This window comes from Miniopterus schreibersii, assembly GCF_964146895.1.
Source record: "Miniopterus schreibersii genome assembly, chromosome: 10".
In the NCBI taxonomy this organism is placed as follows: domain Eukaryota; kingdom Metazoa; phylum Chordata; class Mammalia; order Chiroptera; family Miniopteridae; genus Miniopterus; species Miniopterus schreibersii.
The window spans coordinates 20,177,482-20,191,232 of record NC_138110.1 but is presented as its reverse complement, the minus strand read 5'-3'; positions in this window follow the sequence as shown (position 1 = coordinate 20,191,232).

Here is a 13,751-nt window from a genome sequence, read left to right as displayed (position 1 = left end):
GAAAGAAAAAAAGTCCTAATATTATTATGAAAAGGTTTGATCCTGCAACCCACCTGAAAGTATCTCAGGTATCCACAGACAACACTTTGAGAACTTATTTTCCATAACACAAAGATTAGTGTTAATTAAATACTGTTGAATATTGTCGGAATTGATTGACATTGTGGATGGAAAGGGGGTTCTACAGAAAGTAACCTCACAGGGTGATTTGATCATAAATTACTAACAGGTCAGGTCATGGTGGGTAGTCAGGCCTCAGGCATATAACTTCTGTTTTGAAAAAAATATGTTTATTTTATTGATTTGAGAGAGAGAAAGGGAAAAAAAGAGAAAGAAACATAAATCGGCCTCCTCCTTCATGCCCCATTCTGGGGATTGAGCCAGCAACCTTGGCATGTGCCCTGATCAGGAATCAAACTGGTAACCATTCGGTTCATGGGATGCTGCTCAACCAACTGAGCCACTCTGGCCAGGCCACATAACTTCTTTAGTAAAAAATTTGTCTTGCCTGGCCGGGCGTGGCTCAGCGGTTGAGCGTCGACCTAGGATCCAGGCGATCAGAGTTCGATTCCTGGTCAGGGCACATGCCCGGGTTTTGGGCTCCGTCTCCAGTATGGGGGCATGTAGGAGGCAGCCGATCAATGACTCTCATCCTTGATGCTTCTATCTCTCTCTCTCCCTCTCCCTTCCTCTCTCTGAAATCAATAAAATATATATATAAATATTTAAATGTAAAATATTTATATATACACATATATATAAATTTATCTTTGCCTTAAGCAAACCCTGTCCATTGTTGTGCATCTAGGTTAACACACCTCTGAAATAAGCTTGACCACTCTCAAGAGTGAACATAATCTTAACTATCCTGTAATATAATTCCCGCCTTGCTTTCTCCCGCTTTCACGTAGTCTTCCTTACATTCCCTTCTTAATTTTAAATGCATAAAAGAAACTTCAAAATTGTCATTCTCCAAAGCATTTGAGATCTTGCTTCCTGGCAATTATCATCACGTTGGTTCAAATAAACTCATAAAAAACAAGTTTGGATGTTTCCTACATTCACATATACTTGGCATAATTGGCAGGATTCCGAAGAAGCCCACCCAGGACAGCCCTGTGGCCCTGGACCTGGTGATAGATGCAAGGTCCATTGTGTCCCTCCAGCTCCCGGCTTCGCATTGGGTGAACTTGGGGGCGTTTTGTCTTAGGATTCTGAGCCTGTCTGCTGTAGGTGGTGGGTCCTGACTTTATTTGAGATGGTCTTAGAAAGTCCTCTAAGTGGATAACGGTTGAAAGAGCACAGGAAAAGAAGAAAAAAATGTGTGGCTGCTTTTAATGTTGGCTTTCTAATTGGATCACCGACTGAGAGGCTGAACAAAATCTTTGCTGGTTAAATGAGAGATGCCAAGTTGGTATCTGCTTCCTTTCACAGCAAGCGCCCAAGAGACTGAACTCTCTGTAGCTCCAAAAAAGAAAGGACATTGGCTCCCTCCACCCAAATAGCCAATGTGGTGACGATAACTGTTTCAGATCACTGAATATGGAGTGGCAGAGATAGGCACCCCAGGGCATCCAGTGTGGTAAAGCAGCGGATCCCAGAGAAGCCAGTGGGAGCGCAGAGAAGGGCAGAATGCCCTGGAATGGGTGCACCCTGAGAGAGGGACCCTAGAGAGAGGTCTGTGCCTTGGAAAGAGCCACCATTCCTACGATGTCTGTTAAGCAATCACTGGCATTTGCTCTGGTATTTGGTGATTAAGAATCTTTACCTGTCTGTTAATGATATTAGTAATAATAATAGTTATACTTGTTCTTTGGGTTTTTCTTTGTATATGATTGTTGAAGGTAGATCAGAGAACTGTTAATACTCTTTTTACAGCTTATATAAATGTTATACTAGATGCAAAATACAGAAAAACTCAGATCATGATAGTTCCCACTTACTTCCTTTAAAGGCACAAAGGCCTGGCCCTGGCCAGTTTGGCTCAGTGGTTAGAGCGTCAGCCCTTGGACTGAAGGGTCCTGGGTTCGATTCTGGCCAAGGACACATACTTCGGGTGCAGGCTCAATCCCTGGCCCCAGTCAGGGTGCCTGCGGGAGGCAATGAATCAGTGTATCTCTCTCACATTGATGTTTCTCTCCCTCTCTCTCTCTCCCCCTTCCACTTTCTCTGAAAAGCAATGGAAGAAATAGCCTCAGGTGAGGATTGAAAAAATAAAATAAAAGCACAAAGGCCTGCTCCTCTGTTTTTGTGGTAGACCTTTCCTCTTACTGTTGATTGCCACACAAGCCCTAAAAACCAACCTTTGGTCCATCCCCTGAGTTGGTCAGTTTCTAACCCTCATAAAACTAGCCTGTAAGTATCACATTGAATCCCACAATTTGAACAATGCCTGTCACCAGGAGTAGCAGTCTCAGGATGTCAACACACTCTTTAGTTTGTAGGTGTTGGAGTCACCAAGAAAGATATGATTCACAGAGGCCCTGGATGGAACAACCTTTTACCTACATAGAAAAGGGACAATGCAAGATCAGCTTCAATAATGGTCATTGGTCACCCATGCTTATATTTCCTTGTTTCTGACTCAATGAGTGCTCCTTTTTTCTGCTTAAAGCATGTGCATCATAAGGCACCTGCCCAACTATATCTTGCCAAGAATGGAGCCCTTCACCTGTAGCACAAGAGGGGTGCATATAGCTCAGAAGGCACATAAGCATAGACACATTTCATTTCTGATGAGTATGTGACTAAGAGCGGAAATACTGGGTTATATGGTATCCCCTAATGTTTGAAGAAATCTCCAGACTGTTTTTCAAAGTGAGTTTGTCATTCTACATTCCCACCAGCAGTGTATGAGGGTTCTAATTTTCCCACATCCTCACCAACATTTATTACCCGTCTTTTGTGTTACAGCCATGCTAGCTGTGAAGCAGCATCTCACTGTGGTGTTTTTTTTTTCTTTTTTGTTATCCTCACCTGAGGATATTTTTTTCCATTGATTTTTTAGGGAGAGTGAAAGGGAGGGAAGAAGGGGTGCGAGAGAGAGAGAGAAACATCCATGTGAGACGCATTGATTGGTTGCTTCCCGCAAGCACCCCAACTGAGGCCTGGGATCAAACCTGCAACCCAGGTATGTGCCCTTGATGGGGAATCAAACCTGCGACCCTTCGGTGCTTGGGCTGATGCTCCAACCACTGATCCACACTGGCCAGGGCTCATTGTAGTTTTGATTTGCATTTCCGTGATGGGTAATGATGTCACACATCTTTCCATGTGTTTATTGGACATTTTCATATCTTCTTTGAAGAAATATCCAATCAGATCCTTTGCCTATTCTTTTCACGTGTTATTTGTTCTTATTATTTACTTGTAATATTTCTAAAAATATTCTGGATATACGTCCCTTATCAGATATGTGATTTGCAAACATTTTCTCCCATTCTGTGGATCTTCTCTTCATTTTCTTGATGGTGTTCTTAGACACATGAAAGTCGTTAATTTTGATGATGTCCAGTTTATCTTTTCCTTTTATCACTTGTGCTTTTAGTGTTATATCTAAGAAACCACTGCCAAATTCAAGGACACAGATGCACAACTATGTTTTCTTCTAAGAGTTTTATAGCTTAAGCTCTTACATTTAGGTCTTTGGTTCATTCTAAGTTAAAAGATCCATTCTGAGTTTTCTATATGGAGTGAAACAGGGGTCCAACTTCATTTTTATGCATATATGCATTCAGTTTTCCCAGCACTATTTGTCAACTATGAATAGTTATGGCACTCTTGTCAAAAATCAGTTGTCAACAAATATGAGCGTTCATTTCTGGACTTTCAATTCTAGTCCATTGATCGACGTGTCTATCCTATGCCAGTACTAAATATCTATTTCTTGATCACTGTAGCTTTTTTAAAAAAAATGTTTTTATTGATTTCAGAGAGAGGAAGGGAGAAGGAAAGAGAAACATCAATGATGAGAGTCATTGATCAGTTGCCTCCGGCACACCCACTAATGGGGATTGAGCGAAACCCCAGCATGTGCCCTGACTGGGAATTGAAGCTGTGACCTCCTGGTTCATAGGTCAACGCTCAACCACTGAGCCGCACCAGCCGGGCAGTCACTGTAGCTTTGCTGTAAGTTTTCAAGTCAGGAATTGTGAATCCTCCAACTGTGTTACTCTTTTTGAATATTGTCTTGGCTACTCTCAGTTGTTCCTTAGATTTCCATACACATTTTATGATCAACCTGTCTAATTTTGCAAAGAAATCTGCCGAGACTTTGATAGGCGCTGTGTCGAATCTGTAGATCGATTTCGGGGAGTACTACCATGGTGACAATATTGTTTTCCAATCCACAGACATGGGATGCCACCCTTTCCTCTTAACGTGAGCCGTGACTGCGGGTCCTAGGCTGGGCCGAGGGACGGGGCGGCTGGCCAAGTGGAGGGTCCCGGCCGGGCGTCACCGCCGTCTTCCCCCTGCCCCCCTCCCGCCAGCCCTCCACTGTTACCAAGATGGCCAAGGGAGGAGTGCGGAGCCTTCCTCTCACTCCGGCCTCGCAAGGCCAGAAAGCAGTCCTGACATTTCCTGGTACCCGCGGCCGCGTCGCCCAGCCTCCCACTAACGGCAGCGACCCGCGAGGGCGGCCGCGGGCGGCGTCCGGTTGCCGTGGGCCCCGCGCTCCGCGGGCCGCGGGGCTGCGCGCGCCGGGCGGGAAGCTGGCGGCGGCGTCGGGGGACGGGCCGCGCGGAAACCAGCTACTCTCCTGGGCGCGGAGCAGCTGAGCCCGCGGGGTCCTCTCCTCCGTCCAGGCCCCCCTCTCTGGCTGCTTTCCAGGGTCTGCCCAGAGCGCGCTCCAAGTCCAGTACGTTTTTCCTCTTGGAAAAGGCGAGGTCTAAATACAACCCCAGTTTATACAGCGAATTGAACCTCGTAATAGGCATAAAGGTCTGGTTAGGTCTCGGGTTCCAAGGGTGCGTACTGGGGCTTTCTTAGCCCGTCTGGAAGATTTTTCTTATTTCGCTGTTTATTGTGCTGGCTTAAATAAGGGTGGGCGGGCAGGAGCGCCCCTGTCGGAGCAGGCCAGAGAGGGCCGAAGCCTGGGCGGCGGCCACGCTGCCCCAGCCCCCTCCCGGGTCCCGCAGCAGGCGCAGCCCCGCCCCGCCGGGTCCCCTCCGCGCGGCCCGCGCCTCCCTACGGCGTCGGTAGGAGGAGGCCCAACCGGAGACCCTGGGCGCTCCGAGAGCTCGGCGTCCCACAGGAGAGCCCTCAACAGCCAGGTCCCGCGTGGGTTCCTCCGCCCCACCGAGCTGTGTCCAGCCTCTGAACCGGCTTCTCGGAGGATGGGTTTCCATAACAGAAACGCCGCAACCCTGGGGGTCAGCCCGCGCCCGGAGCAGGAGCTGCCTCGACTCAGGCGCACCCCACAGCGAGGGTGGCTCTCAGCGAACACCCGGGATCCCGCTGGGCTGAGCCCTTCCCTGCGGGGGATCTGCAGCCCTTCACCTTCGCCGCGGAACCCCGTCAGCCTATGGAGGGTTTAGCTACGCAGCTCCTTTGTCTTGCTGACTGCGCACCAAGTTTGTTTGGCCAAGTGGCTTGCAGGGGCCTTAAAACTGACACTCGCCCCCTCATGCAAGTGCATGCCCAAGATAGGCACAGTCACACGCAAATGTAAATTCCTGATATGATTTCACCAGCCCGTGTAATCAACAGTCTCCCCTGCCTCCCAGCGCCTGTATGCCTTATACACCTCTTAGAGAAGACCTTTTTGGGGCTTACCAAAACCCCACTCTTTTGGTTTGAATTGACCCATCCAGCCCTAGCCAGGTAACCCCAAAGCACTCCACTCAGGGTCCCTAATAAAGGCAGGTGGCTCAAGTCCTGCATCTGTGTGTCTGCACTCTGCCTTGACCTCTCCGTGTGGCCCCTGGAGGAATGCAGGGTCCTTCTTCCAGGCCCTATAAGTGACAAACTTCTCTAATTCAGTTTTTCTTGTGGCCTGTCATTAAGGGGGGGGAGTGCGGGGTAGTAGGGTTGCTCACTATCCAGCACCCTAGGCTCCACTTAACAAATGTTATTTTAACAAAGTCATAAGATAGTGGCATAAGGAACCTAGAACCAAACCACTCTCATTCCCCTCAAGGACTCAACCTTCTGTCCCCAGGTGGAAAGAGGCAGATTACAGCTGGGCCCAGCTGGCTCAGGTCCAGTGACAGGTGGAAGGAGAAGTGTCCCCAGATGGGAAGGAGGCTGACCTCACAGAACTCATGAGGGCATTGTGGGCTTCAGTGGATTGGTGACACACGGGGAGCAGGAGGCTGAGAAAACCTGCCTCATTGGCAGGATGGAGTGTGTGGCCTATCAGGGATAGATGTCACCTGGTTCTCATATAAAGGATTTTTTGAGAAATCATTTGTAATACTACAGAGAAGTATGGCAAATATAAGTGTTACTATTTTCATTTGAATAAATGTTTTCCTTTAATCTAACAAAAATGTGAGAAGAGGGAAGCCCCTGATTTTCTTCTACCACTATAGTATTTCAAGATTACTACCTTATAAAGTAACTTATTTTTTAAATTGATTCTAGGGGGTGTGGGGGAGAGATTTGTTGTTCTACTTATATATGCATTTATTGGTTGCTTCTTGTTTGGGTTGGTTATGGATAAAGCTGCTATAAATAATTGTTTAAAAGTATTTTTTCATTTTTCTTGTCCCTATACGCCAAGGTTGTAGGTTCAATTCCTGGTCAGGGCACATACAAGAATCCACCAATGAGTGCATGAGTTGAACAACAAATAGATGTTTTTCTCTCTCTAAAATCAATCAATTGATAAAACAAATAAAAGAATATTATAAAAGTTTTTTCATTTTTCTTGAGTAAGTGCCTAAATGGAATTGCAGGGTGATATGGTAAGAGTATGTTTAACTTTTTAAAACTCCCAAACTTTTCCAGTATCTGTTTTACTAGCAATGTATTTTATTTCATTTTTTAAAATGCAACTTTATTGAAATATAATTCACATCATAAAATTCACCCATTTAAAGTGCATAGTTCAATGATTTCACAGAGCTGTGCAAAGACTACCACAATCAATTTTAGACCATTTTCATCACCTCCAGAAAGAAACTGTACCCATGAGCAATCATTCCTTATTTCCCCTCAACCTTTCCAGCCCAGGGTAATCACAAATCTTTTTGTTTCTATGGATTTGCTTAGACTGGACATTTCATATTAGTGGAATCATACAACATAGACTCTTTGGTGACGGATTTGTTAGCATAATTTCAAGGCTCATCCATGTGGTAGCATATATTAATACTTCACTCCTTGCCCTGGCCAGTTTGACTCAGTGGTTAGAGCACAGACCAAAGGGTCCCAGGTTTCTCAGTCAAGGGCATGCACCTCGGTTGCAGGCTCAATCCCAGTTGGGTGCGTGCCGGAGGCAACCAATTGATGTGTCTCTCACATCAATGTTTCTCTCTCTCCACCCACCCCCTTCCCTCCACTCTCTCTAAAAAAAATCAATGGAAAAAATATCCTTGGGTGAGGATTTAAAAACAACAACACTTCACTCCTTTATATGGCCAAACCATTGCTTAGATATACCACATTTTATTTATCCACTCATTCCTTGATGGACATTGCGTTGTTTCCACTTTTATGGCAATTATGAAAAATGCTGATACCAACATTTGTATGCAAGTTTTTGCATGGATATATGTTTTCATCGCTCTTGGTTACATACCTAGGAATAGAATTGCTGGATCAAATAACAACTCTATGTATAATTATTTGATCAACTGGAAGCCTGTTTTCCAAAGTGGCTACATCACTTTACATTCACACAAGTACTGCACAGGATAACTGTGACCATGTGGTGCTTCATCGTGCTGTACACACTGCGGGGCTAAATCACTCTCTCTGTAATTGTGTACTTACCTGGCTGGGGAGGGGTGCCATGATCGTGAAGGCGGTTTTCCCAGGGCAAGGCTTACCCATTGCACTCCAGGTGTGCTGACTCCTGCAAATGTGGGGAACTCGACTGCATAATTTGTGGTAGTGGGGGACTGTGTTCACGCTTTCCCCTGTGGGGGGAAAATATCTCTGTAATTGCTTAAGTGCAAATGGAGAGTTTTCTGGCATGCTGTACTGGCGAGGCAGAAACAAAGGAATTTGGGTGCTTATGCCAACAGTCTGTGGCATTATGCAGAAGCTGTCAACATTCTATGGCAAGCAGCATTCCCTTGGTCTCCTTCATAACAACAATCTTCCCAGCCATCCATCCTCCCTCCAATTTCCAGGTCTTCAGGGTCAGTTTGACCAAGTAGCTCTCAGGTTTGAACTGATCACATAAAGCAGTCATAGAAGCCTGGGAGAAGGCTGAGAGACAGGCATGACACCCACAGCTTCATCGCAGTCCACAGACTGTGCTCCAAGAGATGCAGTACTAGTTCCATATCTCAAGCTGGTTAATGGCCAGCTCAGAGCCCAGATCTCCTGCTTCCCAGCCCTGTATCTCTCCTGTGACATACACACTCTACTGTAAGGGGACAGCCCTCTTCAGTGTCTGTCTTGAAGACCGAAGGGTCTTCAAGACCCCAGTTCTGATTTTCCAGAGACATAATTTATACATTAAAGCTGACTTGTGGATGAAATTTCTTGGAGGTAGGGCAGGTGGTGAAATCATGTCAAATCTCCTTATGATATACCGGAGCACACGCCGCTCTTAACTGGAGCCCTGACTGTGGTCCAGTTGGCCTGGGTTGGGCCTGGGGAGGGGACTGACTGAGAAATCTCAGCGTCTTGCACATTCCCAGTTCCCAAGTTTTCCCATGATTGCCACATTGGGAGTGGGGCCCTTCACTTCCTACTACATGATCTCAAAAGGTTGGCCTTACATTTTTTCCACCCCACTCACAAGGAATACCTTCCGATAAGAGAACATCAAGTGGGCTCTGTCACCATGGGAACTGAGGACACCAGGACTCACGACTTCCTATTGGGGATGAATTGCTGAGTCTGTGCAGTCTTCCTCTTACCTTTGGTCATGCCCCCAGTCTCCACTGCCAGCTACTCTCAGCTTTGGACAGAAAGGTGGAGACGCTCAGAAAATTGATTTTGGTGAATACTACATCCTTTGGGGAAACTCATGATGTAGTTGAAGACATAAAATCAAACAATCTCAGTAATTTTAAAAGTGCCGTTAAATAACAGAGGAATGCAAATTTCACGTAAATCTGACACTGTCTGAAGGGATCAAGGAAAGTTGTCTGCAGAGGAAATTACTGAGCTACATTTTGAACGTTGACTTGGAATTATTCAGAGAGGACAAAAAGGGCTTGTGAGCTGAAGGATATTCTAGACAGAACATCAGGAACAAAGAAGTAGAGGTGCTGAACAGCACACACCCACTGGCAGGTGGGGCTGACAGGCGCACAGACGCGGCAGCCGCCACAAACAGCTCTGCTGCTGTGGAATTAACTTGCCAGGTAAGAGGGGTGGTTGCTTAGGCTGGTGAGGTGGGTGGGAGCCAGGACAACGGTGGACTATGACATCATGCCAAGGAGCACTTGAAAAGTGCTGGGAACCATGAGTGCACTTTTGTCAGGGAAGGCTTGAGTCCTGCCACAATCACCTTGCTCACCCCAGGTGGGAGTGCAGGACTTGGAGCTGGGCAAAACTACAAGAGCACAATAGGCAGTGGACCAGACAGTCCACACACTTCATTATGGGGCATAAACAACCTGTCACGGAAGGCACAGGTGTAGTGGCTGCTGTACTGCATCACCCTGATCCCAGCACTCGGTAGTGTTGCCGGTTCCCAGTCAGGGCACATACAAGAAACAACCAATGAATGCATAAATAAGCATTCAGTAAGTTTCTCTCTCTCTTTCTCTCTCCTTCTCTAAAGTCAATCCAAAAAAAATTTAATTGATGTAAAAAAAAGTAAAACTATCTCTAAGATAAGATACTATATATAGAAAATTCCAAAGAATTAAAAAAAAACACTACTAGAGTTAAACAAATTCAGTAAAGTTGTAAGATACAAGATCAACTTTTTAACCTGATAAAAATCATCTGTAAAAAAATCTATAGCTAACATCACACTTAGATAGTGAAAGACTAAATGCTTTCCCCTTAAGACTAGACGTCTGATGTTGGGAAAGGTAGTGATGTGCAACTTCTGGTCCCTTGAACAGTTGCAGAAGAGTGGCCTTGGACCTGAAACATTCCCTTGCAAAGAGATAAAGAGCCCTTACCACCTGTGCTAGGCATATCTCTTTGTTTGGGAATATCTTTTCCTGTTCCAGGCTTAATGTGTACTTCTTTTTACTTCTTTGTTCTCTGTGTGTCATATGGCACCTGGCCAGCCCCACTGCTATATCTGTTCCTGGAGGGGAGGTAATGAGTTCCTTTGCTTGTAGCCAAGAAGGGTGTGTGTCGACTATCTCCTTGTGTTGGTTTTGGGTCAGGCCCTACTGGCCAGGGGGACAGATACTCACTACTAAAGCTGATCTTGCTCTGTCTCTTCCCTACATAAGCAAAACATTGTTCCACCCAGTGCCTCTGTGAGTCATGTCTTTCTTGGCTGCCCCAACATCTGCAAACAATATATTGGTTTGACATCCTGGAAATGTTGTTCCTAGGCAACAGGTGTCACTTGATCTGACATCTGTTCTCACCATTCCTGTTCAACATAATACTTATGTCCTATTCAGTAAAACGAGACCAAGAAAAAAAAAGGTATACCAATTGGAAAGAATGAAATAAAACTTCCTTTATTCTCAAACAACATGATTTTCTGCAGAGAAAAATCCAAAGGAATATATATTTTTAAAGATCCTAGAACTTACAAGCAGTTTAGTAATGTCACAGGATAAAGGGCCAACACACAAAATTAATCATATGTCCATAAGGACATCATATCAACTTGAAATAAAAGTTTAAGTAATACCATTTACAATAACTCCAAAATACTGAAATATGTAGGCATAAACCTTACAAAATATGGGCTGTATCTACATGCTTAAATCTACAAAATACGAATGAGAAAAATCAAAGAAGATCTAATGAAATGGAGAGACATGTCAGGTACGTGGACTGGGCAATGCAATATATTTAAGATGTCAATCATCCACATGTTAAGCTGCAGATTTAGCACAGTTCCAGTCAAAATAAAAGCAGGATTGTCCGTCTATGTATATTCCAGTTGATTTTTAAATTTTAGGGAAACAAAGAAACTAGAATAGCAAAAATAAATTTTAAAAGGAGAAATCTGGTGGATTTACATGCCTTTATTTTAAGACATAAAACTACAGTAAGCAAGACAGTATGGTATTAGTGAAGGGATAGATATATCCATCAATGCAAAAGAATAGAAAGTCCAGAAATAGACTCACTCACATATGGCCAATTGATTTTTTGCAAAGATAAAAAAGGCAATTCAGTGGAGAAAAGACAGTATTTTTCAACAAATGATGTTGGAACAGTTGGACATCCAAATGCAAAAAACAAAAGTGAACCTCAACCCAAACCTTATAACATACATAAAAAGTTACTAAAAATGGACCATACATTTAAATGTAAAAGATAAAATTATAAAACTTTTATAAGGAAACATAGGAGAAACATAGAAGAAAATCTTCATGATTTGGAGGCAAGCAATGAGTTTTAGACATCACATCAGAAATATGATACATTAAAGAAAAAACTGATAAACTAGACTTCATTAAAATTAAAAACTTTTGCTCTATGACTGACACTGTTCAGAGGCTGAAAAGACAAGATAAAGGCTGGGAGAATATACAGGGTGGGCAAAAGAAGGTTTATAGTTGCACTGACATTCTTTTGAGTTAGTAAAGTTAATGTAATAATCATAACCTGCATGTTTTTTCCATATGAACAACTGAAACCTACTTTTGCCCACCCCATGTTTGAAAACCACATGCCCAGCAAAGGACATCTATCTAGTATACTATATTCAGAACTCTCAAAACTCGACAGTAAGAAAGTGAAACAACCCAATCTTAAAAATAGACAATAGATTTGAATAGATTTGAACAGACATTTCACCAGTAAGTTCATGAAAGATACTCAACATCACTAGCCATTCATGTGTGATGATAAAGGGACAGAGGAGTAATTTTGAGATGACGGAACTCTTCTGGGTCCTGACTTATGATGGTATTTACACAATCAATACATTTGTTCAACCTGTAAAAAGTTAATTTTACTGTATTTTAATTGAAAAATATATATAAATTAACAATTTAACCCCAAACAAGTAAACTTTCTATGTCTGACCACCAAAGGTGGCATGCTTTGTTTCTTTAAACAATCTAATTTCTCTGTGATGTCTCTCAGGTGTCAGTGTTGTACCTATATTTTAAAATGACAGAGCTTATAATTTTACTTAGATTGGTAGTACCTGCTGTTTCATTTGTCACAGATTTGGTATTCATGGTGAGTGATGTATGGTAAACTTACCATTTCACCCACAGTGACAACCAATTTCAAAATACAGCTATTATACATTTAAAAGGGGGGGGCTCTCAGTTGGGGTTAGGATTGGAGTTGGGATTAAGGTTGGCTTTGGGTGAAACTCAGTGAGAGGAGAGAAAATCCTGAGCAGGGGGTGTTTACAGAGAAGCTTGGGAATGGCCCACACTTAGCCATTTTTATTCTCAGAAGCAGGACCTGGACCCTGTGTTTCTTTTTGACAGATGGAATAATGAGAGTTTGCATTTTATTCTTTATACTTGTCTGTGCTGTTCACGTTTTCAATTAAAAATATGTTCTCCTTTAATAATAATAAAAAAGCGAGTGCTATAAAAGAAGATAGTGAAATTTTGCTTCATAAACTTTTATAGGTGGACTTCCTACCTGTGGCCACATATCCCTGAATTTGCAATTTGTTTTGCTGGTGCTCTCAAGAATGGTGCTGCCCTGCCATCTAGTGGCCAGGTAGCAAGGGAGTCCTCCAACCTGCATTTCAATAAAGTAAAAATCTATCAAGTTTGAAGACAGTAAGTGTTCTAGGCATAGCTTTGATTTGGTTGTAGTCTCAAGCTGTTATATTGGATTTATTTATTTTTCTTTCATTTGTATCGGTTTTTGCCTCACACTTTTTATTGAATTTACTGGGGTGACATTGTACTTAGTGTCTTTATGCTTCTTCCTGTTTGTTTTCTCATGGGAAATAATCTTATAATGCTTGTCCTTGATGCTGCATGGTGAATTTCTGTTACTGTATTATTTTTCCTAGAATATTGACATTATAAGCCTTACATTTAGTCCTACAATAAAGGCTTGAATTTAGCTTTAAATAAGTACATGTGATGAGATTAAGAGATTTTAAAAATATATCAACCAAATAACAAAATTTAAATCTTGTTTAGATTCTAATTCAAACAATCCAATGGTTTTCTAAAAAATTATTTAAAACCCTCACCCTAGGATATTTTTCCCCACTGATTTCTAGAGCAAGTGGAAGGGAGGGAGGAAGGGGTGGGTACATGCTCCAAACTGGGATGGGGAACCTGCAACTTAGGCAAGGCCCTTGACTGGGAACCAAACCAGAGGCCCTTCAGTTCTCAGGCTGCTGTTCTAACCCCTGAGCCAAACTGGCCTGGGGAAACCAGTGGTTTTTAAAAGAAACGCTCTTTGCTCTGGCTGGTGTGCACAATGGTTAGAGCATTGGCCTGTGCACCAAAGGGTTACAGGTTTGATTCTGGGTTGGGGCACCTGCAGGC